We start from the raw sequence: 24811 nt of genomic DNA, 5'->3' as shown, positions 1-24811 counted from the left end.
CAAATAATTCATTCAACCAAATGAGAAACGCTGAAATCCAAAGAGTGATGAGAAACAATATGCAAAGTGCATGTGCTTTGGGTACAACAAATATACGCTATCTCTTAATAATGAATTTGAGAAAGTGACCAATTATCTTATGTTTCAAATTAGGATAGCTGATTTTTAACAGGTGGCTTGAGCATAAAGCTTAGTGTACATATATGCACACTGATCACTAATATATCTGGACATTTATCATGCTATTTTATTTACTTTTGTTATGCTTAACTTTTCCATATTTCTCAGTAAAATAAAGATACACAAAATACTCATACATAATATTGCTCAGTCAGTATGTTTCTTGTCATCCTAGAGTGGGAAGGAATTATCAGAGCCATATTCTCACTTTCTTCAAGACTATACTGAATGAAGAGGCTGCAAGGATGATGCAAGAATGCAGAAAGAAAGAAGAGAGTGCTGGGGCCTTAAGATTAATGGGAACTGGTAGTGCAGCTTGGCTAAATACTCCATGTGCACAAGTCTGTTTGTGCCCCAGTAAACACTAGTAAATCTGTGTATATCAATTATACCACTGAATGTATGGTGAATCTAGTCAGGATTATTTAACCTCAAAAATTACCTTTATTTTTGTGGTGTGGCCCTTCTTGGATGCTTTGGGTAAGTATGAGTCAGTAGGTGTTATAAACACTTGGGCATGGAGTGCAGAAAAAGACACTGTCATTGAAGTACAGTAAAGGAAAGCCCTATGCAAGTATAGTGGGTTCCCGGGTTGGAGAAATCCATTACCCTTGAAATAACCCTGGGGTTATACAGGTATAGGAGACATGGCTTATACAGGTATAGGAGACATTTCTGGGAATTCCAATGGCTTTATCTCATATTCTGATCCAGGTCATCATTGTCACACAACCATTTGGAGTGAAACCCCACCCTGCATTAATTGAGTCTTTCTTATTCGGGATAGGGCGAGGATTTTCTCAGACTCCCTCTGACCTTCCTACAAAAAAGAAAATGTTCTTCTCATTCGTGCTTTTGAAATGTGTAAGGAAAGCCTGTTATGAATCTTTCCTTCTATCGTATTTTCTCAGGACTCTGCTTCGCCAAGAGTGAAAGGCAAAAAAACCAAAACAAAACAAAACAAAACACAAAAAACAAACTGGTCAATTATTGGAATTCAAAATCATGTGAATTGGAAACACACGCAAAAATACACTATTGGTATCACATAATATGAATATTTTAATGGTTATCTTTAAACTACTTATATGAGTCACTTCAGAGTAGTAAATTATGGATGTGGAACTGTCTAGTTCCTTCCCTCAGAGTCCATCTTTTCTCCATTGAATATTTCCAGATCTTTCCATGAGGGCATTCAGTGTCTCCCATGTCTAATTCTTCTGACAAGGAAGAAAGAGAAGTCTATTTCCATACTGGGAATATTACAGAATTTTTCTTCAAAATTGTAAGTTAATAAGATGGAACTGAGTTGTTCAAGGATCACACTACACGAAAGCTTTTATTTACTCCACAGAATGGGCTGTTTCAGTTAGTCAATATGGAAGCTGGCTTTGGTTGGTATTCATGTCATTATGTGGCATCGTGTGATGCTGTTAGAATTTATAAAGGAATACTGAGTTCACAGAGAGCTGAGTTCTGTCTCAAAAATTAGGGAGAGATTAATATCATTAACAAAACATGTGCTGATTGTCAGCTGCTTAGTATAGCGCCTCAAACCATATCAGTTCTCCTCAGAAAATAACATTCACGTAGGCAGCATATCTGTCAAGAACTCTTTCAATGTAACCTGATGGAAAATGCATCTCAAAGTATCGTCTGCAAAAAAGTAAATATAGGCCAGGTGTGATGGCGCATGCCTGTAATCCCAGCAGTCGAGAGGCTGAGGCAAGAGGATTGCTACGAGTTCAAGGCCAGCCTAGGCTACAGAGTACGTTCAAGGCCAGTCTGGACTACGGAGTGAGACCCTTTCTCAAAACAAAATAAAACAAAACAAATATAAAATGAACAGCTCACAAAACCCCCAACTTTGCTCCTGTAATAGATCTGGAGTTAGTCATACCAGATTGGAGTAACTTCTCAGTGATGTCACAGAAAATCCTCTGATGTCTGTTACTTTAGGCTGTTAATGTAATGGCTTGCTATTTATTATGTGAAGATCATAGGGATTTTGTCACTAAGCAATAAGAGTTTTTATGAGCCTGTAGGCACTCGGCTTTAGTCACTTATTTCTGTTATTTCCATCTGTCCCACAGACAGGCAACTGTAAAATTTTGTCCATTTTATGTCCCATACCCTGCAATACAACCTTTCCTCTTGCGGCAAAAGAGTTTCAGTTAAAAAATCATGGTTAATGTTTATTTGGGATTGGGGCTGGGGATTTAGCTCAGCAGCACAGCGCCTGCCTGGCAAGCGCAAGGTCGTGAGTTCAATTTCTGGTCCCAGAAAAAAACAAAAACAAAAAAAAACAAAAAAATATTTATTTGGCATTGTCACTGTAGCAGTTGATTTTATTCAGGGATGTGGCTATAGATTTCTCTAAGAAGGAGTGGGAGTGCCTGGATCTCAAACCAAAGAATTTGTACAGAGCTGTAATGGTGGAAAACTACAACAATCTTACTTCAGTGGGTAAGGTTCACAGTGTATCCACAGAAATTCTTGCCTTCTTCATTGGCAATTATTAAATTGTCTTTCATATGTCTGTATGAATCTGACATCTGTTTCTGGGAAAAAAAGTTCGGGCTTCCTGAACTTCATAGTAATCATCATCAAAGGATCAGATGTAATCTTTGGAACCCTTACCCATGTGGTCATTTTCTGTGTTTTATCTTCTGGCATGACTTTGCATTTATCAGCCAGATGTATTCTACTTGTTGGAGAAAGGGTGAGAGCCCTGCATGTTTCTGAGAGATGAGACAAGAGAACCTTGGCCAAGTAAGTGAAGGCTGAGCAGGCATCAAGCATCCATCATTATAAATAATAGCCCAGATGATAAATGAGGCAGTAACACTTGAAATACTGCTCTGCAATATTCTTTCAGTGGGCAAGAACCTTCAATAAAGGCCTGAGTCCTAGGGAGCAAGCCTCTTCCAAAAGAACTTTTACTTCACTTCACAAAGCTCCCCCTTCCAATGCTCTCAGTTTTCCTTTATGTTATCACAAGGAAAGTACCATTTTTTCCTCTGGTTATTGCTTTGTGGATTGCTTGAATCAATTCCTTTCCATCTCTCTTTTTTCATGTAGGTGTTTATAAATTTCTTCATCCCCCACAAGCCCTGCAAAGAAAATTGTGCCTTTGTTTTTCATTTTTACCTATTATCTCTTGAATTTTTCTTAACTTTACCTACTTTCTCCTTGCTGCACACTTCCTTAATTCCATAATTCTCATTATTTTTTTCATAATTCTCATTATTTTAACCAAACGTTACTGATTTCCTATTTCATTTTAGATTTAGAAGAGTTAATATGGACTACGTAATGCATTAAGAAATTTTTAAATCTTTTCTGTGACAGGAACATAGCCATAAATTTCTGCATAATAGGCTCTACAGTGAGAGAAGACTTACTACACTGCTTTGGTGAAAATCAGGATACTAGGTGAGCATGGGTTCTGGCCACATTAAAGGAGGAAGTGGCAGAAGAGAAGTAAGGACTAAAGGTGCACAACCCAGGAGAGCCCTGCATCACAAAAGGCAATTCCTGGCTTGTCTAATTCCCAATATTCTCCATATTTTTCTCTACTGGTGATGGTAATGATCTTTTACTAATTGTTTGGCACTTTATTCTGTGGAAGGTGCTTTATAGAAACACTGTATTATTTCCAATCCTCTTAGGAAACCTATGATATTCAAGCTCAGTAATTTTCCCACCACTAGAAAATAGTTTGAGTAACAGAATTAGAGTTTGAAACTTTGGTCTGCCCACTTTCCCCGGCAATTCATTACTGCTTATACCATCTGTCTGAACTGCCTTTCGACACATTCAGTTACTGCTAGAGTCTTTGCTCAGCTCCCAAGATACTCTGCCTCCCACGAAAAGCTTGTAACACAAGAACATGATATTTTTACTCAATCCTAAGTGCATACAAAAAATGATTCACAGTGGAGTAATAGTTCTACTTATTCCTAGATCATGCTGAATTTATTCTCCTTTGCCTGATTTAATAAACTGTTTTCCTATCTAAACCATCACCCATAATTATCTCCTTCAATGTGTATACACTGTATCCTGTGTTCTTGGGTTCCTAGGATTTTGGTAACTCTGCATTAGATTGCTACTTCCCAGCCTTCCTATTTTTTCAGTTTCGGATTATGAGATATTCATCATAGTACCTGATATAGTGCTTACAAATTTTTAGCTATTTTTAAAGATACTTTCATTGGCCTTGAATAGAAGGGAAAAGGACATTCAAGTAAGTTTCAGTGGTTCCATAGAATGACCAATTTTTTAACATCAAGAATAAATAAAGCATTTTGATTGGGATTATGTGACAAAAAATTACTCAGCTAAAAAATTAGTTATGCACAGTGCAATAAATAAGAAAAGGTAAATACGTGTGCACAGGCAAAATGTAAGATTGATTAGTTATGATCACATATCTTCATATTTTCTCTGACTAAGGTAGCCTCAATTGCTTTGTTTTCATCTGTTTACACAGAAAGTCATGTGGACAGAGTATATGTAATCCCTTCAGTACAGATGGAAGGGATTAGATAGTGAGATATATTACATTATTATTATATTATTAGGCTGTCCTATTTGTTCTATTTCTAGTTTTTCAGTGCTATCTATGCTCCATCTCCCCACTCCCCTTTTTTTGTCTTGTAGTGTATTTATTCAAAAATTATTTTTTTAAATGTCTACATGTACTAAGGGTTATATACCATAGTGAATGAAATACAACCTTAAGACTTTAACTTATTATATTTTTTATTTTGTTGGTACCTGGCCAATCATTTTTATTGGCCAGATGAATAACATAAAAACAAAACTTTAAGTCTCTCATCATCTGACTCATCTTTTATTATCTTTCAATTTTTTTTTTTGCCTTTTTTCATATTACCCAGAATTAGGGTTTTTCTTTTTTTAAGCCATTCACTTTTTGTGTATTTTACTTTAGGGGCTACATTATGTATAAACACTGAAAGTTTACCTTTCTCTCAGACACACAGTCTGGGTATCAGATCAGAAACTTATCACCCAGAACAATCACTTTGGAAAGAGAATTATCCCAATGGGAAATAATAGAAATTTGTAGAAATCACACCCTTGAAGGTTTATGTTTGAGAGATGATGAAGACAACAAAGGACAGTTGCAAACACAACATAAAAATCAGGAAGACTACTTTCAAGCAGGTGATAAGTCTCCTATGAAAAAAATGCCTACTTTAAACCAACACACAGCTTTTAATCAACACTAGAGACTCAATACAGGAAAAAAACCAAGTGCATTTGAAGAATATTAAAAAGCCTTTAGTTCTGGCTCAGACCCTAATCAACCTGAGTTAATTCACACTGGTGGCAAATGCTATGAAGATAAGGAATATCAAATGACCTTTCTTCCCAATTCAAAATTTACTCAATATGAAACAATCCACACTAGTAAGAAAAGATATGAATATAAAGAATGTGGCAAGGCTTTTAGATTTTACTCAAACCTAACTGGTCCTAAGAGAATTCATACTGGGGAGAAACCTTTTAAATGTAAGGAATATGGGAAAGCCTTTAGGTTTCATTCACAAGTTAGTGTCCATAAACAAATTCATACTGGTGAAAACTCATGAATGTAAAGAATGTGAGAAGGCCTTTAGGTTTCATTTACAAGTTAGTGTCCATAAGAAAATTCAGACTGGTGATAAATCTTACAAATGCAAGGAATGTGGGAAGACCTTTTGTTTTGAGTCAGGCCTTAGTCAACATTGGAGAATTCATACTGGTGAAAAGCCTGATGATTCTAATGAATGTAGAAAGTCCTTTACTCAGTATTCACATCTAATTAAATGTCAGGATTCACATAGGTGAAAAACCTTATGAATGTAAGGAGTGTGGGAAAGCTTTTAATCTTCTCTTGCACCTGACCAAACATCAGAAAATTCATAGTGGTGAGAAATAACATGAATGCAAGGAATGTGGTAAAGCCTTTATTCGTAGTGCAAATCTTACCAGACATCAGAACGTTCATGTTGGTAGGAAACCCCATGAATGTAAGAAATGTGGTAAAGTGTACATCTCGATCTTACACCTTGCTCAACATCAACAAATTCATGCTCAATAGAAACATTATAAATGTAAGAAGTGTGGGAAGACTTTTATTTGGGCCTCATATCTTGCTTGACATGAGACAACTCATGAGAAACTATGAATGTAAAGAATGTGGAAAGACCTTTTTCATGGTTCAGAACTTAATCAACATCAGAAAATCTATGCTTGAAAGAGAGCATATAAATGTAAAGAATGTGGAAAATCCTTTCTCCAGTGTTCACAACTTACTAGACATCAGAGAATGTATACTGGCCAATAAACTTTACATATGTAAATAATGCGGGAAATTCTTATGTGACATAGAAAACACACTGATCAGAACCTTATGAATGTAAGAAGAATGGCTACATCTTTAGTCACCATACATATTTCACTGAACAGAAAATTCACAATGGTGACAATCTGTGAAGGAACAGACTTGGAACATCTGAAGTCATGGCTCAAAATCTGCTCAACACCAGACTATTTATTTTTTAATTTTTTGGTTCTTTTCTGGTACCAGAAATCTAACTCATGACCTTGCACCTACCAGGCAGGCACTGTGCCGCTGAGCTAAATCCCCAGCCCTAACACCAGACTATTTATACTGTTGAGAAATGCTATAACTATATAAAAGATGTCCAGATGAGATTTTTCTTGGAGCTATCACTTTAATTCACTACAGTGAAATTTATGATATAAAAACATTGCAAAGGCCTTACTTATGATTCATTAATTGAAATCACTTGATTCTTTTGAGAAACTTAATATTTGAAGGTCTTTTGACAATACATTCATCATCATACAACTCATAGTGCAACTTATATTAATTTAGGAGGGAATTTACTGATTGGTCATCAGGTATAGATTATCAGAATAAAACTGTAAATGAGATGATAGCATGAATTCTTTTTGAATTATTTTCATCACATTCTCATCAGAGACCTGTTTTACATGAAGAATTTATATTTAATTCATAATATTTAATTCATAAACTTTCCATTACTGTCAAAATCTTGCTGCATTTCCAAAGTCTCACACAAGAGGCTAATGCTGTGTTACATATTTAAATTGGAAAAGCGTTGAAGTCTCATTCAATTTGTTTGCATGTCTGTGTTTCTCAAGATCCTACCTCTATACTGATTAGAAAGTAACTTATCTGTTCGCATATTCATTAGGTTATAAAAGTTAAGTGAGTTTAAGACTTAAATATTTTATGTCATTTGTGTTGGTATGAAGTCATTTCTATGAGTGGAAGACCTTAAGAATGTAATGATGTGCTAGGTGTGGTAGCACATGCCTGTAATCCCAAGACATTGAGACGCTGAGGCAAAAGAATTGCAAGTTCAAACCTGGCCTGAGCAACTTAGTTGCAAGATTGCTTCTCAAAATAAAAGGTAAAAAAGAGCTGGAAATGTAACTCAGTGTGAAGGCCCTGGGTTCCATCTTCAGTACTACCCTCCAAATATATACTGCATATAGTAAGTCCCTGGTTTAAAAACATTCTAGTTGCGAACTTTCAGGGGCATACTGTGTAAGATTCATGGGAACACTGTATAAGACTCACTTTGTTGAATTACTAATGAATTTGACTTACAAACATACTCCCAGAATGGAACTCACTCATAAATCAGGGACTTACCCAACCCCTACAGGAAAGGCCTCCATTATGCATTCATGTCCACTTGCTACTTGACTCGCTTCCCCATTTGATCCTGATTTAATCAATTTTGCCTGAACAATTATACTTGTAATCTTATTGGCTGACCATAGTTTTGTCACTCATGTCTACCATGTAAGCTCCCGTGTTTCCTACCTTGGACCTGTCTCACCTTGTGGTTTTGCTTTATAAAAATCCCTAGAAAAGGCAGGTTCCTTGGCAGTGCACTCAGGTTCCCTTCTGTCCCTCTCTCGGACAGAGCTTTCTTTTCCTCAATAAATATATTCTGCTCTTAAAAACAATCAATCAATCAGGGACTTATTGTATATATGTGTATTGTTAATTAATGGTGCATGAAGAAACACCTAGAGACCATGACTGTGTGAAAGACTAGATTTAATTCTGTTTATATAAAGGCAGGCTGAAATCAGAGTGATATCAGTGAATATCTGCAGGGGAGGCTACATATGTATAGGGTTTGGGATTGTAGTCTCAAGGAATCAGGATGGAATATTTGAGGTCAAAGTAGCAAGGATGGGCTGCGGTTGTGGCCCAGTGGTAGAGTTCTTTCTTTGGATGCACAAGGCTCTGGGTTCAATCCCCAGCACCACCAGAAAAAAAAAAAGCTTTAAGGATGATCAGCACAGGCACATGGAGGTCTTCTGGAGTCAGGGACACTAAAGGTCCAGTCCTTAATTTCTTTATGGCCAATAATTATTGTTTTCTGAGGGCAGCCTGGATTCCTGTTGTTTGTAGAGGGCAGCACGTTTTATTGGGAAGGTCTTTCTCAGGTCAGGCCTGACATATATATAGTATCTCTGCTTCACTGCAACAGAATGTTGTTTGAAGAAAGATAAATATGAAAAATATAGTGAAGATTAGAAACCCTTGATAAATATTAATTCCATATGCTACATCAAAAGATTCAAACTACAAAATAAGTCTTGGTGAATGTGGAGTTCTTGAATATTTGGAATACCTTTGCTATTCTAGGTCTGTTCTGGTTCCAGATGAACTCTTCTCCACTCTTGGTGGCAATGTAGACTGGTGCAACAGCTTTGGAAATCAGTCTGGAGAGTCCTCAAAAAATTAGGATTAGAGGTCCCATTTAAACCAGCCATTCCTCTTCTGGTATTTTCCCAGAAGAATTAAAAACATCATACCACAGCAATATATGTGCACCCATGTTCATAGCAGACAATTTGTTGTAGCAAAATTTTGAGAACAATCCAAATGCCCATCAACTGAGGAGTGGAAAAGAAAAATGTGATATTTTTATAAAATGGTATATTACTTAGCTATAAAGAAAGATAAACTCGAGGCTTTTATAGGTGAATGAATGCAACTAGAGACCATACTCATAAGCATAAACCAAACCCACATGTGTACACACTGTATTGTCTCCCTAGTATAAGAACCTGAAAGAGTAAATAAAACTGAAAGGTACAATAGATATTGTGAAAGGGAAAGAAACTGCTTAATAGGAAAAACAACTGGGATGATGATAAGAAGAAAGGAGAAAGGGATATGTGTGTGTGTGTGTGTGTGTATGTGTGTGTGTATATATATATACGATAGCTAAAATAATGATACTACTAATTTCTATTGGTTTATTGAAAGGAATAGTTAATATTGAATTGTTTGATCAATCTTGCATACCTATACCCAATACTCTGAGCAACTACTTTGAAGATAACAATAAATAATACAACCATTGTTGATTTCCTATCATCTTGTTTTGAAATTCTGTATTATTTTTATAGTTTTTGTCTTTGTTTTTGTTATTTTGTTTTTGCTCTTTTCTCTTTAAAATTAAAATTAAAAAAGATATTTGGAATAATTTGTTTCAAATTTCCAAAGCCAAATGTCATATAATCAACTTTTTACCACAAAATTCAGAAATCCGTAAATGAATAGCTAAGTGAATTTTAACATCTTAGAAATTTATTACTACCTATATTAGCAATTCTTGGTTTAAAGAATAAATAAAAAGTGAAATTACAGACAGTGTATGATAGTGAAATGAGAACCATGTATTTCACATCCTGTAAATGTTACCAAAACAATTCTCAATAGCACCAGGCATGGTGGCGCCTGCCTGTAATCCCAGCACTTGGGAGGCTGAGACAGAAGGATTGCTGTGAATTTGAGGCCAGCCTGTGCTACAAAGTGAGTTTGAGGCTAGCCTGAACTGCATAGTGAAACCCTGTCTCACAAAGACAAAAAAAAAAAGTTCTCAATAAAAACTGCCCTATGTATAAAACTCAGAAGGTTGAAGGTAGATTGCTTCTTTTCACCCCTGTAACACCAGCACTCAGGACAATGTATAATACTGTAGGATCTTAAAGTATTTTTTGAATTAAATAATGATTATTCAACAAATTTGGTAAGAATAAATACCCTGGGGTTAGGGATGTCACCAAGTGATAAAGTACATGGTTAGAATGTACAAGGACCTGGGTTCAAGCCCTAGTATAAAACAAACAAATCACTAGGGCTCAGTAGTAGATACTTGCGTAGCATGCCCAGGCCCTAGGTTCATTCCCTGGTACCTCAAAAAACTAAAATAAATGCCCCAAATGAATAGATGGAAATGCCTAATGAAAATAAGCATAACTCATGGAATACAAAACAGTGTATAAGGTTTTATATAAAGTGTTTCTTTGCAGAAATGATCAGTTTTAGTAATGGTCCTGTCTTATGATAAGAAAGGAGAAAAGGAGATTTATATATTCAGAGAGTATTTTAAAAATACTGTTGCGTCTAAGTCACTATTTTGTCCCATGGGCACAACGCTCAACAAAGACAATGTAAAGGAGAAGAGGTTTATTTTGGATCACAAAGCATGTGAAACAAGATAATTCTACACCCTGAAGGAACAGAATATCTGATAGAAATTTCTTTGCTTATGCTAATGGAATTCTTAAAACTAGTTAAGGTTAACTGTTGGGAGTGGCTGGAACTAGAAATTGGTCATATGTATGAGGGCAAGACAGAGCCAGAGTACTTCAAGCAGTCAAGCTACCTCTTGAGAAAAACATCCTGCCTAGACAGTTACAGTCATTAGTTGCTACGCAACATGACCTCTGTGATACTAACTTTGCAAGGGTATAAATAAATGCTCCTGCTATTGTAGTTCAGTCCTCTTGCCCATCAGGTAAGAGATCACTCCACCTGACCCTAGCATTGTCTCTATTTTCTAAATCCTCTTGTTTTCTACTGGGGACCACTGAGAGACCACTGGGTCCCACAGTTAACTCTTAAACAATGAATTACAGAAAAATTTCACTCAAGAATGTACATGATAAAAATATACAATACATGAGCCCAATATTTAATGAAGGAATAATAAGATACCAGATATTTACCTAGAATATTTAAGCCTTTATCTGAGTTCAATACTTTCTCAGTTTCTTCTGTCTGCAATCTTGGTACTAATGTTGGTCAGCTTTTCATCTCTGTGACCAAATACAGTACCTGAGAAAAACCATACAAAGAAAAGAACTGTTTCAGTTTCAGAGGATTTATTCCATGGTTAGCTAGTTCTAATGCTGTGAGCTTGAGGGGAGGCAGAACTTCATGGCAAAAAGTTATGGTGTAAGAAACTTGCCCACCACATAGCAGTTGGGAAGCAGAGAGAGGGGACAGATCTACTGAAAGAGGTTTGGAACTGCATACATTCCCCAAAGATCCAGTCCCTTCAACTAGGTTCTACTTCTTGTTTGCATCACCTCCACAAAATGCCAAATCAAATTATGATTCTGTCAGTGGAGGGAATTTGTAATTTGAATTACAGATCAGAGATAAAAATATGCAGAGCAGCTATAGTTCCCTTTTTGCAAATCATGACTAACTCACATTTAATACCTCCCTCAGAAAGCCTATGATCATATTCCCTTTTCTAATAAACTTCAGATTGTATTTCCTCTTTCTCCTTTTTTTTTCCTTTGGTTCTATTCTATTATGAAAACTTAATCACAAAAAAAGCTAAAAATCTATTACAGTGAACACCATGTGCCCACTGTCTAGACTCTACCACTAACATTTTACTGTACTTTCAGCTGACATCCTACCAGTAGGGTTGGTAAAAAACCCTTAATTCTATGAGAACATGAGCTATTCACCCTTCCACTTTGGAGTTGCTATAGGAAGCCATTAATGTTTACTGGCAGACATGGCAATACTAAAATTATCCCATAGAATTATTCTATATTGTAAATATATGTCTTTATGATAATCAGGTGACATTCTGTAGATGTCAGACTTTGATATCTTTGTCTCTTTGTCAGCAACATTAAGTGCTCCCAATGGCAACATGGCAGATTCAGTTGCAAGGTCACTGGAGTCATCTGAATCCCTACTGGGATTTTTTTGTTTTTTGGGTACTGGGAATCGAACTCAGGACCTTGCACGTGCCAGGCAGGCACTTGTGCCACTGAGCTATATCTCTGACCCCCTACTGGAAGTTTTCTTCCCTTTCAGCTAAGACTTCAAAAATAGCAGAGCCTAACGTTATGGGGATGAAAAACAAAAATGTTACTGAATTTATGGAACATTGAGAGGACCTATTCCATCCTTTATCTCCCAGACAAACCTTTAAAGGTTACTGGAGAAACAGCAATATACTATAAGACAGTGGTGGTGAAACTATGGCATGAGTGTTACTGCATTTTTAAGACAAAATATGTTAATATAGAGTTGTTTTTTCTAAACTAATACCTCAGTATTCTGGGTTAATTGCAGTATTGTTGCTTTGCAATAAATAAGTGGATTTTGGTTGCAGTTTGGCAGTAGGTCTCTAAAAGGTTTGTTATCACCACTATAGAGGGACCAACAGCAGGGAGATGAGTGGGTGCCACCATCCAGATTCCAGCCCAGGTACCAAAGGCCTTTTCACCCCAGGATACCCCAACAGCCTACCACAGAAGGTGGTGATGGTGAGACCAAGACCAGCCCAGATCACTAATAGTTCCCAGCCTGAGTCCCAGTGCCCTTGAAACTTGTTCCTACTTCTAGCAGTGACAGTAGCAGCCCAGTGGTTTCCTGGTAGCCCACAGCCCCCAAGAATTCAGCCCCCATCAACAGTGGGGAATGCACCACCACCATATTGGAGTGATTCCAGCTTAGAGGACACTCAGCTACCATCTGGTATCTCAGTTTTTCCAGCTGATGTACCAAGTACCCTTCTTCCTCCTCTCCATAATTCATGATATCAAATACTGGCTTTTCCCCTTTTCTCAGAGGGCCAAAACTTTTTACTTTTGTTATTTTTCCTCTCCTCTATACAGGGTTAAAGGAAAGGATCTATTCTTATTGTTTAGAGGTGCAAACTTCCTCCCCTAAGTTAGGGTGAGAAGGAAACTGGCCAGTTCTCACCTTCTGGTTATTTTTCCCACTCCAGGTTATTTTGTGTTTCCTCTTGACCCTCTACTTCTGACACCAGTTTGTGAACTGTCAGGTGCCATATGAACCTCCAGTAAAAACAAAAACAGGCTGAAAAAAAAAAAGAAATAAAAAGAAAAGAAAGACAGAAAGCAAGGAAGGAAAGAAGGAAGGAAGGAAGGAAGGAAGGAAGGAAGGAAGGAAGGAAGGGAAAGAAAAAAGAAAACAAAAGAAAAGAAAAGAAAAAAGAAAAGAAAAGAAAAGAAAAGAAAAATAAAGGAGGCTTTATCCAAGTGTTGGATGAGACACAGACATCACTAATCTGTTTTTCAGATTTTCCTTACAGACCCTACTTTTCTGAAATTTTCCCCTTTGTTTTCTTAGCCTATGTATGCATTTAGTGCTTCATAAATCTAGAGTCTTTCAAAACCTTTATTGTTTAACACGGAGGTTTGTTTTTGCTACATTTCATTTTCTATCTTGTCATTGTTACAAGATTTAGGGCTATGTTTTACATCTGCATTTCCAATTGTCATATAAACATGATTTTTACAGGGGATATCTTTCTGTTTTCTTTATTTTATGAAAAAAATAAAATCCATAGTAAAATAATAAGAGAATAACAGTGATTAATACACTGTGTATCATTATCTTCAAGATAGTTGGAGGACAAGACATAGACCAAAAAAGGTTCTTTCAAAGAAGAAACAAACAGATAAAGAACAAAACTTTCTTTTCAATGAACTAAGAGAAACTACTGTAGTTTTTTCCATTGTCTGATGTCTTCTTCAATCTCCTTTTCATATTACTATAATTTTTATTGTAGTAGTCTTTCACTTCCTTAGTTAGGTTAATATCTAATTATTTAACTTTTCTTGATGCTACTGTGAATGGTATTGTTTTCCCAATTTCTTTGTTAGTGTGTTGATTGTTGTTGTACAGGAACACCAGTGATTGTTGCATGTTGATTTTGTATCCTGCTACACTGCTGGATTTGGTTATTAGTTTTATGATTTTTTGGTGGGATTTTTGGGGTTTCCTATGTAAAGAATCATGTCATTGAGAGTAATGATTACTTGATTTCATATACACATCCCTTTTTTTCTTTCTCTTACCTGGTTACTCTGGCCAAAGTTTTGAGTACTACATTGAACAGGAATGGTAATAGTGGACATCCTTGTCTTGTTCCTGTTTTAGAGGAAAAGCTTTCAGTTTTTCTCAGTTTAATATAATGTTGGCTATAGGTTTGTCATAAATGGCTTTCATCAGATTAACATAAGATCCCTCTATACCTATTTACTTCAGGGTTTTTATCATGAATGAATGTTGGATTTTGTCTAAGGCCTTTTTGGCATCTATTGAGATGATCATGTGATTTTTGTCCTAGCTTTGGTTCATGTGATGTATTACATTTATTGATTTGCATATGTTGAACCACTCTGGTGTTCCTGGGATATAGTCTACTTGGTCATGATATATCATCTTTTCAATAATTTGTTGCATTTTGTTTGTCAGTATCTTACTGAGGATTTTTTTATTCTATGTTCATGAAAGAGATTGGCCTGTAGTTTTTTTCAGCTGACTTCTTTTCTGGCTTTGGAATCAAGATAATGCTAGCTTCAAGGAATGATTTGGATAGTACTACTTCCTTTTCAATTTCGTTACAGTTTGAAGAGTATTGGTACTAGATTTTCTCTGAAGTTTTTGGTAGAATTCAGTAATGGGTTTTTCTTAGTTGGTAGGATTTTTATTACTGCCTCAACTTCATTGCCTGTTATCCGTCTGTTTTGGGTTTCTCCATATATTTGGTTCAGTTTTGGTAACTCATGTACTCATTTCTTCTAGATTCTCCAATTTATTGGAGCACAGGTTTTTGTAATAGTTACTAATAATGGGGATTTCATTGGTATTCTTTATGGCTTCACCTTTTTAAATTTCTAATTGCATTGATATGGGTGTTTTCCTTCCTTTTGATAAGTTTGGCTAAAGGCTTTTCTAGTTTTATTATCCTTTCAAAGAACCAACTCGTTGATTCACTGTTTTTTTGGAACCGGGAATCAAACTCAGGACCTAACACTTGCCAGGCAGGTGCTGTGCTGCTGAGCTATATCCCCAGCCCTCTTTGATTCATTGATTCTTTGTATTTTTGTCTTAATTTAATTAATTTCCACTCTGATCTTCATAAGATTCCCATGCAGACCACTCCATAGGGCTGCTTGAGTGTCCTCATAACATGTCATCTGGTTTTCTCCAGAGACAAAGGACAGTGAGAATATATAAGATGGAAGCCATAATGTCTTTAAGACTTATCCTGACAATCCATCATTTCCACCAGCTTACTGATTCACAAGTCAACCAAACAGGAAGCACCAACACTCAGGATGTTGGCTGTCATAATCCTAATCTTCTTATTTAGGTTTGCAGTGAAATGTGTTGTCACTGCTTTCCTTTTGCTGAAATCTTTTTTCTTTTCTTTTCTTTTCTTTCTTTTCTTTTCTTTTCTTTTCTTTTCTTTTTTTCTTCTCTTCTCTTCTCTTCTCTTCTCTTCTCTTCTCTTCTCTTCTCTCTCTCTCTCCTTCCCTCACTCCCTCCCTCCCTCTCTCTCTCTTTCTCTCTCTCTCTCTTTCCTCCTCTTCCTCCCTTTCTTTTTTTCCTTTCTTTTTGGTGGCTGGAGTATGTGTCCTCTACTAGTTTCTTCAGAAAGGGTTTATGTGAACAATCCCTAGGCTTTTAGACCATGATATTTTTTGTTGTTGTTGTGGGATACCATCAAACTGAACTCTCCTGAAAGATGAAGCCCCTTGCCTCTATCTTTCCCTAACTGCTCCTTCAACCCTATTTACTGAGATATGCAGAACTGGCCATATTGAAACAGATGTTCCCTTAATTGAGCAAAAGAATGTGACTGAGTCCATCTGAGGCACGAGTGGTCTCATTAATAGCAAAGCGACAACACGCAGGTAAGAAGAGCCCCCATGTTGATGGCTGGAATGGAGGCTCAAGCAAGAGTCTGGGAGATTCCAGGGCTAAGACATGAGAAAACATCTCAGCTGAGGTCATAGAACTCAGAAAGAATTATACCTTCCTGGTAAGAAAGGTACCAGCCTTGCATACATCAAGCTATCCTTGTATTGCTAATTGGAGGCCTTTGTGCCTGGTGCAAAATTGTTTTTCATTCTGTTTTTCATTACAAATGATACCCGAAGAGTTTCTTTTTCCTAGCACTCTGCCTCGATCCCCACCCACCTCCCTGATTGATATGAAGAAAAACCATGAACTTTTGGACTCATGGCCTTTTGTTCCACAGAGAACAGTGGGTCATCCCAGAGCTGCCCCTCAATTGCAGAATATTCTCTTTTTCTTTTCATCTGTGCTCCATGTTGCCAGGTGAGAGACCTGAACCCATCAAGCGGGGGTTGGTATTTTTGTTTGTTTCTTGAGACAGGGTCTTACTATGTAGTCCAGCTTAGCCCTGAACTCACTATGTAGCCCAGGCTGGCCTCGAACTCATGGCAATCTTCCTGCCTTAGCCTCCAGAGTGCTGGAGTTACAGATGTTCACCACTGTGCCTGGCTCATGACATTCTTTTTCACCACCTTGGCTGGATATAAAATCACTGGCACCCCCCCACACACACACACAACTTTTCTTTTTATGTGTGTGTGTCTTTTTGAGACAGGGTCTCAATGTGCAGTTCAGGCTGGCCTTGAGCTCACTTTGTAGCCCAGGCTGGTTTTGAACTTGCAATGATCCTCCTGCCTCAGCCTCCTGAGTGCTAGGATTACAGGCATATGCCACCACACCCAGCACCACCACTTATTTTTTCTACAGATACATTGGACAAATTACCCCATTCTCCACAGTATTCTGTGGAATACTGAGTTAAACACAGAAGAACTAGAATAACAACTACCTTTTGTTTTTCTGGTAGGTAACCTAATCTTTTTATCTTGAATCCTCCTGGGTTTTAGTCTAACAGTTTTATTGGGTAATGTTTTGAGTTGATGATATTGGGTCATTTTTCTCTGCAATATTGTTTGTATTTTCATTATATTTCTGCTTCATCTCAGAAAAATATTTTAGATGTTCAAAACCACACTTTTCAATATTGTTGTCTTATTTTTGGATTCCCTCTTCAAGGACTTTGTTTTTTGTATATTGGACTTCCTCAAACTTTCCTTTCTCCTTCCAATAATTTTTATTCTTTTCTTTGTTACATTTTGTTCCATTCACTAGTTTCTATTTTTTTTTCCACACTATATTTTCAATGATATTTGTCATACCTTTTGCTTCTTGGTGGTTTTTCACTTTTCTGAAGTAGTTTTGATTTCTCTTTCATTCTTGTATTGTTTTAACACTCATCTGTAGTCTTTTCCATTACATTCTCTCCTACCCTGACCTCTTGTATTTGTGAATGTGGTCTTGGTTCAGAGTTGCATGGTCTTGGTTTAGAACTGCAACTACATAAGAAAGTACTTTTTATTCATGTGGAAATTTGTGTGATAGTTTTCATCTTCTCTGATGTTGTGATGAGTTTTTTTGTATACCTAAGGGAATTTTGGTATACAAATTTTTATCTATCTTTAGACATACTTTTATAAATTTAATGTTTCTAATTTTATTTTATTTGGTGGTATGTAATACATTTTTCTGAAATAGCTGTCACTTTTTCTATAATAGCTGTCATAGGCGCTTTCCTATGGAAAAAAAGGGATTTGACAAAAGCCAATATTATTTCATGATTTAAAAAAACACTGCAAGCTAGGAATAAGAGAAGTTCCTCAACATTACATAGGAAATCTGAGGAAAAAAAATCACAGCTAACATGATACTTAATGGTAAAGGACTGGCTATTTTCTCCCCAAGATCAAGAACAAGAGAAGGGTATCTATTTTGGTGACTTCTATTCAACACTCTACTGAATGTTCTAGTCAGGACATTTGGGCAAGAAAAAGATACAGCCAGGTTGGAGTAAAAGTAATACCATCTCCAGTTCCAGATGACATATTCTATGTAGAAAATCCTAATATATCCACCAAAAAACTACAAGTAAACAACTGAACTCATCAACATTTAGAGATATAACTAGCTACATATTTATACACTTGCAGTTAACTATTCAAAAGGAAATTAAGGGGCTGGGGATTTAGCTCAGCGGCAAAGCACCTGCCTGGCAAGCGCAAGGTCGTGAGTTTGGTTCTCGGTGCCGGAGAAAAACCAAAAAAAAAAAAAAAAGAAAAAAAAAGAAAACAAAAGGAAATTAAGAGCAATTCCATTCACAATAGCATCAAAAAGAATAAAGTACTTAGGAATTCATGTAACAGAAGTTAATTTGTGCTATGAAAATTACAATGTAGATACTCAAACAAAAGCTGGTATGTCAATAATCACAGCACTATTGTTTATAATAGTCAAAAGGTGAAAACAGCCCAAATGACCATTCCTGAAGAGTGGTTAAACCATGTGATCTGATCCTGATATGCAGGAACATTATTTATCCATGGAAAGTAATGAATACTGATTACATTACTGATTACCTTATATAAATGATAATGGCCAATTACATGTCCCACATATTAATGGCTCCTTTCATATGAAAGCTCAGAATAGTGCAGTGTATACGGACAAAAGGTAGGTTGGTCACTATTTAAGGCTGGGAGTTGAGGAAGGCTGTGCACTGGAAAGGTCATGAAGTGATTTTAAGAGTACAGAATTTCATTTTGAGGTGATGAAAGTATTCAAAAATTGACTTGAGATGTTTGCATATGTCTATAAATACACCACGAGGTTATTAATTTTACACAGTTTAATTGTATAGTATATGAATTAGACCTCAATAAAGCTGCTAAGGAAATATAGGTAATGTGTTTCCCCCACTGGATTCTCTTGACATCACCATGCCTCCTTTGCTCACCTCCTTTCCATATCATTTCTGCTCATAGAAACTTCCATTCATCCTCTGGTTTACTCTCCATGGCAACAAACAATTTTTTCTTTATAGCATCAAAGTGATATCCAAGCAGACTCTTTATTTTCCTGTTTCTCTCTACATGGTTGCCAGGAGTAATGTCAAGACTATATACTAGTCACTCTCAAGTCCTTTCTGCTTCTTAAACACAATGTATATTTCAGTCCATGTTTTGTTCTTCGGCTTCTCACCCTTGCAGTGCACACAAACTTCTGACTTGGCTACAGCCATTGAAGTTCTCTGTGTCACAGGCTCAATTCATACTATATGTTTTTCATGAAATCTTTACGAACCACTCACGTTGTTTATTAATCCTTCCTCTATAATCTTAACCTAAATTTATTCTATCTTGTGGGAGACCTGTGACCTCCATTTTGTATTAGCAGCCATCTTAAGTATTAGTTAAGTTTCTGTTTCTTCATGCCCTGCATATTTCCCCGAGGTCACGCGCCCCTCCCTTAAGGTTGGGACTGCCCACTGTTGCCTATCTACTCCAGTCTTGTCGGGGTGCTGGGTTACTCCCGCCTTAAGAACTTCCGCATTTCTCCGTGCCCTATATAAGCACAGCACTTCTCGCCAATAAACGAGATTTGATCAGAATCCTGTCTTGTCTCCATTCTTCGTGTCTCTTGTCCCTATCTCATCCCCACTCCCCCTCTAGGGTCCTCCGTTGACTTTACCCGCGGGTCGGGACACTATCTCTTATTAGAAATATTTTTTAACCATATAAATGTGGACTGATTTCTCACTACTACTAAAACAAGGTCCAAACTCCATATCTGTTTTTTAGGGCTTCTTATGATCTGATCTGGACTTTATACATCTTCCATCTATGATTGGTCTTTTTTCAAATGATATTCTTCCAGTGCACAGAGATATTGCTTCTTATCATATGTTGTTCCTCTGCTTGAAAATCCCTCTTTCCTTTCCCTGTCTCCCCTGGTGAGCCCCTCAGACTCAGCTAAAGCACCATCCCCTATTGGAAAATTTTCCTTACAAACTACTTTTGATTTAGTGTCCTTGGAAATACCTGGGTCCTTTTATATCCATAGTAACTTAGTGAAATTGACTATTAAGACAAATCCAACCATCCTTCCATTTTTTAATTCCTTTCATGAGAAAACCACTCTTCTACTCAATGGGAACAAACAGGATTTGTAATTAAAAAGTGGCTAGGAATTCAGCTCAGTGAGACGCCTCTAGGATAAATCCCCAGTACTGGAAAAAAAAAAAAAAACAAAAACCAGGAGAGTGTAACGTCATAAAATACAATATTTGCTTCTCTAATTCCTGATATTCTCTATTTTTTCTCTAATGATAATGAAGGTTGCTTACTAATTGTTGCACATTTACTCTTTGCCTGTGCTTTACAGGAATTCTGTTATGATTTCTAATCCTCTCAACAAATCTATAAAAGAGATATTTATCCTAAATTTGTCATGTGGGAAAACAAAAATTCCCTCTAGCTTGGTATTTTTTCCATCACCAAAGGATAGTTTCAGTAAACAATAACAATATAAGACTGTCATCTAGCATCTGTCTGCTGCAGTTCATTAATTCTCAGACTGATTAAGTCAGTGGTGGCCAACCTATGGCACACATATTACTGTTTTTCTCTTAAGACAAAAGATGCTAATGTAGAGTTCTTTCTTTTCTAAATTAAAACCTCAGTATTCAGGTTTAATTGCTGTGTTTGCACTTTGCAATAAATAAGTACGTTTTGAGTTCATCTCTTAAATGTTTGCCATCACCTCAATTTTTCAATTAATTTAATTTTTAAATTAATTACAATTTCATTACCTTAAAATGAAACTCTGTATCCTTCAATATCACTGCCTGACCTCTCCAGTGTGTATCACTGAACTGCCTTTCAACTCATTCTGTCATTCCTAGAGTACTACACTTGCTCAGCTCCAAATAAATTGTGCTTCCCAGGAAAAACATCTACCAGAAGCATATGACGTTTTAATTCAATCCTATGAACATATGACTGTGTTCACTTCGACAGACATATACTATGTACATATGAAAAATCAGTCATAGAAGTGTAACCATCCTACTTGTTCCTAGCTTATTCTGAACTCACTCTTTGGGAGACTTCTCAAAGTGTTTTTCTATCTAAACTATCACCCAAAATGATTTCCCTCATTATAAATATAACATACTATGTGTTACTGCATTCCCAGTTCTTTGGTAACTCTTATCTAGATTACTTCTTCTATTTCCCAATATGCTTGATTTTAGCTTTGAATTATATAAGATATATAAGTGATTATACAGTACTTGCAAACTTGTAGCTCTTTTCTGAAATACTTTGATTGGCTCCAGACACAATGGAAACAGATCTGGGAATGGGATTCCAAAGCATAAAACAACAATACTTCCACAGAATGGATGTAAAATTCTGTAACATCAAAAATAAACAAAAGCACCTTGTTTGGGATCACGTAACAAAAGTTCCGTGGCTGTGCATAGTGTAAGAAATGAGAAAGGTTAAATATTTATATCTACAAAGGCAAATGTAAAATGAGTAGTTATGATCATATTTCTTCATACTTGTCTTTGACTAAAGTACCCTGGATATGCTTTTGTGGCCTTCTATTTATACAGAAAGTCATGTGGCAGTAATATGGTATGTGTGATCACTTCAGGATAGATTAGATGTGTGGCATTTTTGTACATGATTAGTGTAAGCCTGAAATCACCATGACTCTCCCAGAACCCAACCTGTTTGCCAGCAGAGGCATTGTTCTTAGTGGAGACTCAGCTCAGCACCAAGACTGTCACTGGCAAACACAAGATATCATAAAAGAGAAAAGATAGGACAAGGAATCTTGTAGGTCCCCGGACATCTGGAAACAAAAAAAATTTACACTGGACACCTCAAGACCTCTGCCACTGAGGTGCAAGATAGCCAGAGAACTTTGACCACTGGTGTTTATTAACATCTTTCTGCCTAATGTCCCTTGCCTTCTTGCAACCCGTATAAAAAGGGCCCACTTCTCTCTGTTCCCTACAGATGGCCTTTTAGCCCTCTCTGTCACCCAGGTATTAAACCATATGCCTTGCTGCTTTCACAAAAGCCTATTGAACGCTCTCTGCCCACCTCACATCAATCCTTACAATTAGATTGCTTCATTTTTGCTTTTGCTCCCTTATTTTTATAACATCCCCTTTACCATTCTAAGTACCACCTCCTTTGATTGTATTGTAGCACATGTATTCTAGAATTATTTTTCTAAAACGCCCAGTATATGCAAAGGGTTGAATATACCATATCAAGTGAAACTCAATCTTGGGTCTTGCCTGTCATTCTGTTATTGAGGTGGTATGTGGACAATCATTTTTTTTTCTGGAAGTCCTCACAAAAATAGCATCAAAGCAAAATTTATGTGTCTTATAACTCAACTTTTGTTGGGTGTTTTTAAACTTTTAAAGCAAATAAAATTCATTAATTCAGGGGAAACTAAAATCATTTATTTTGAATGTGTATTTTCTAGATTTTTTATATATAAGCACAGAAATAGTTGCCAACTAGTTGTGTCATACACTGCATGTTTTTACAAGCAAGTTTTGCACTGAGTCTTCCATGTTAATGAATACTGCTATACATTATTTTTGGTGGCTAAACAATGTTGCATTTTATGTATGTACAACAATTTACTCAACCCACGTTGTAATGTGTAGGTTTAGTTTGGTTTCCCTGTAAATCCTTGTACAGTTGCCCAATTATCTCTTCAGAATAAGTTCTTAGAAGTAAAACTGCACTGCTATTCTTTTTTTAAAAAATGTAGTCCATGTTCATTTTACAGAATGCTGTGGTTTGGGGAAGTTTAACACACCTTGATCAACTTCAAACCCATTAACCCCTTCTTTCTTTGTCTCTCCTGTTAGGTGAATGACAGGGTGAGACAACATCTGGAGACTGAGGCTGTGGAAAGACCAGATTTTATTCATCTACCTATAGGCAGGCTGACATCAGAGTGATATCAGCAGCCATCTAGAGGGAAGGCTGAGTATAGAGTTTTAGGATTGGGTCGGAATTTCAGAGTCCCAAAGAATCTGGATGGAATGCTGAGTTCAAAGTTGTAAGGGCAATCAGTGTAGACTGATACATAGAGTTGGCATCAGGGTGCCTGCAGGTCCAATGTTAAATTTCTTTATTGCCTTCACTTCTTGTTTACCAGGGGCAACTTATTGTTTCCCACTGTTTACAAGGGAAAGTATGGGGTCTCTCAGGTCACTCTCAGGTCAGTCCTGACACCTCCCACTTATCCCTTTCCTCTTCTCCAAAAGTCAATCTCCTGGTTTCCTGTCATCATCCCTTTGTTCTGTTTTATCAAGGACCTGACCAAGATCCCCAACTGCCTGTATGAGGGATATGGCAAAAGGATGAAATAAGAAACAGAGACAAATTTAGTAATGCATGACAGGGGGCTGGGAGGTAAATGCCTCAGGATGGGCAGAGACAAAGACACCCTGAGCTAGCTACCATTTATTGGGTGTATACAACAATCGGACGGATTACCAGATGACTCAGAGGGTGGTGGTGACCTTATGTTGTAAGAATCTTTATGTTGATTGGGATGTGGGGAGAGATGGCAGGTTAAGAAGGAGTTCGTCCTTTCCCCAAGGTGAAACTGTTTTTATTACTACTGGTTTCTCAAGGAACTAGGATGTCTTCAGCTGGTGCAGTCTTGTCCTGGGGCCTCATAGCATCATGGGCCCACTGAGGCCTCAACTGTGACCAGAGGCACACAGAATTATGTTTCCAAATACAATAGCTGGCTCACCTAGCAAGATGCTAGGCTCAAACAAACCCTAATCACAATTATGAAACGATTTTTCCCCAACAGTTATATAGAATGGTCCTTGATGCTGGTTTTTTTTTTAAATTTTTAGGCTTCTAAGAGAAAACATGCAATATTTAACTTTTGGAGTGTAGCTAATTTCATTTAACATGATGTTTTCTACTTCCATCCATTTTTCTGCAAATGACATGATTTCATTCTTCTTTATTGTTGTGTGATATTGCACTGGGTTTATATACCACATTTTCTTCATCCATCCATCTGTTGGTTGGGTATCTAGGCTGTTTACAGCAGTAGAAAAAAAATCCAACCTGAACACTCATCTCAGGTGAAATGCTGAAACATGTGATATTGTCACTATGTTCCTACCGTTTATTCTGCAGGAATTTTTTGAAAGCAGAAACTCAAAGTACAAAAGACGCATAATAAACAAAATGCCACATGCAGGCGTGATTTAAATCCTGATTTAAATATATTAACTATAATTGGAAGGCCAAGATACATTCTGAAATACTGTATGTAGGGGAGAAATGGCCATTTTAAAAATATTCCAGAAAATAAATTGGAAGATGAAACAAGAAAGGAGAAAATGGGTGATTATAAAACATAAATCATGGGTATGTGGGGTTTCTTTACTAGTCTACTCTTGTATTGTTTGAAAATTTCTACAATAAAAAGTTAAAGCAAGCTGCAGATAAATGTATAGTCATCCTATTAAGGTATACTGCCACT

The 24811-nt window shown here is 36.7% G+C and overlaps 1 protein-coding gene and 1 long non-coding RNA gene across 2 annotated transcripts in view; both read right to left on the bottom strand.

Moving 5' to 3' along the window:
* LOC102027163 (zinc finger protein 850-like) overlaps nucleotides 1-24811 on the bottom strand; it is a 124580-nt gene that overhangs the window by 19396 nt on the left and 80373 nt on the right.
* Nucleotides 8298-8938, bottom strand: LOC106150214. The gene is made up of 2 exons (XR_001236882.1): nucleotides 8898-8938; nucleotides 8298-8744 (listed from the first exon to the last, which is right to left on the bottom strand). It is a non-coding gene; the product is annotated as an uncharacterized LOC106150214 (long non-coding RNA).

Source organism: Chinchilla lanigera, unplaced genomic scaffold (genome assembly GCF_000276665.1).
Source record: "Chinchilla lanigera isolate Chin_1 unplaced genomic scaffold, ChiLan1.0 scaffold00067, whole genome shotgun sequence".
NCBI classification, from domain to species: domain Eukaryota; kingdom Metazoa; phylum Chordata; class Mammalia; order Rodentia; family Chinchillidae; genus Chinchilla; species Chinchilla lanigera.
Note: the sequence above shows the minus strand (reverse complement) of the source record. Positions and strands in the feature narration are given on the sequence as shown.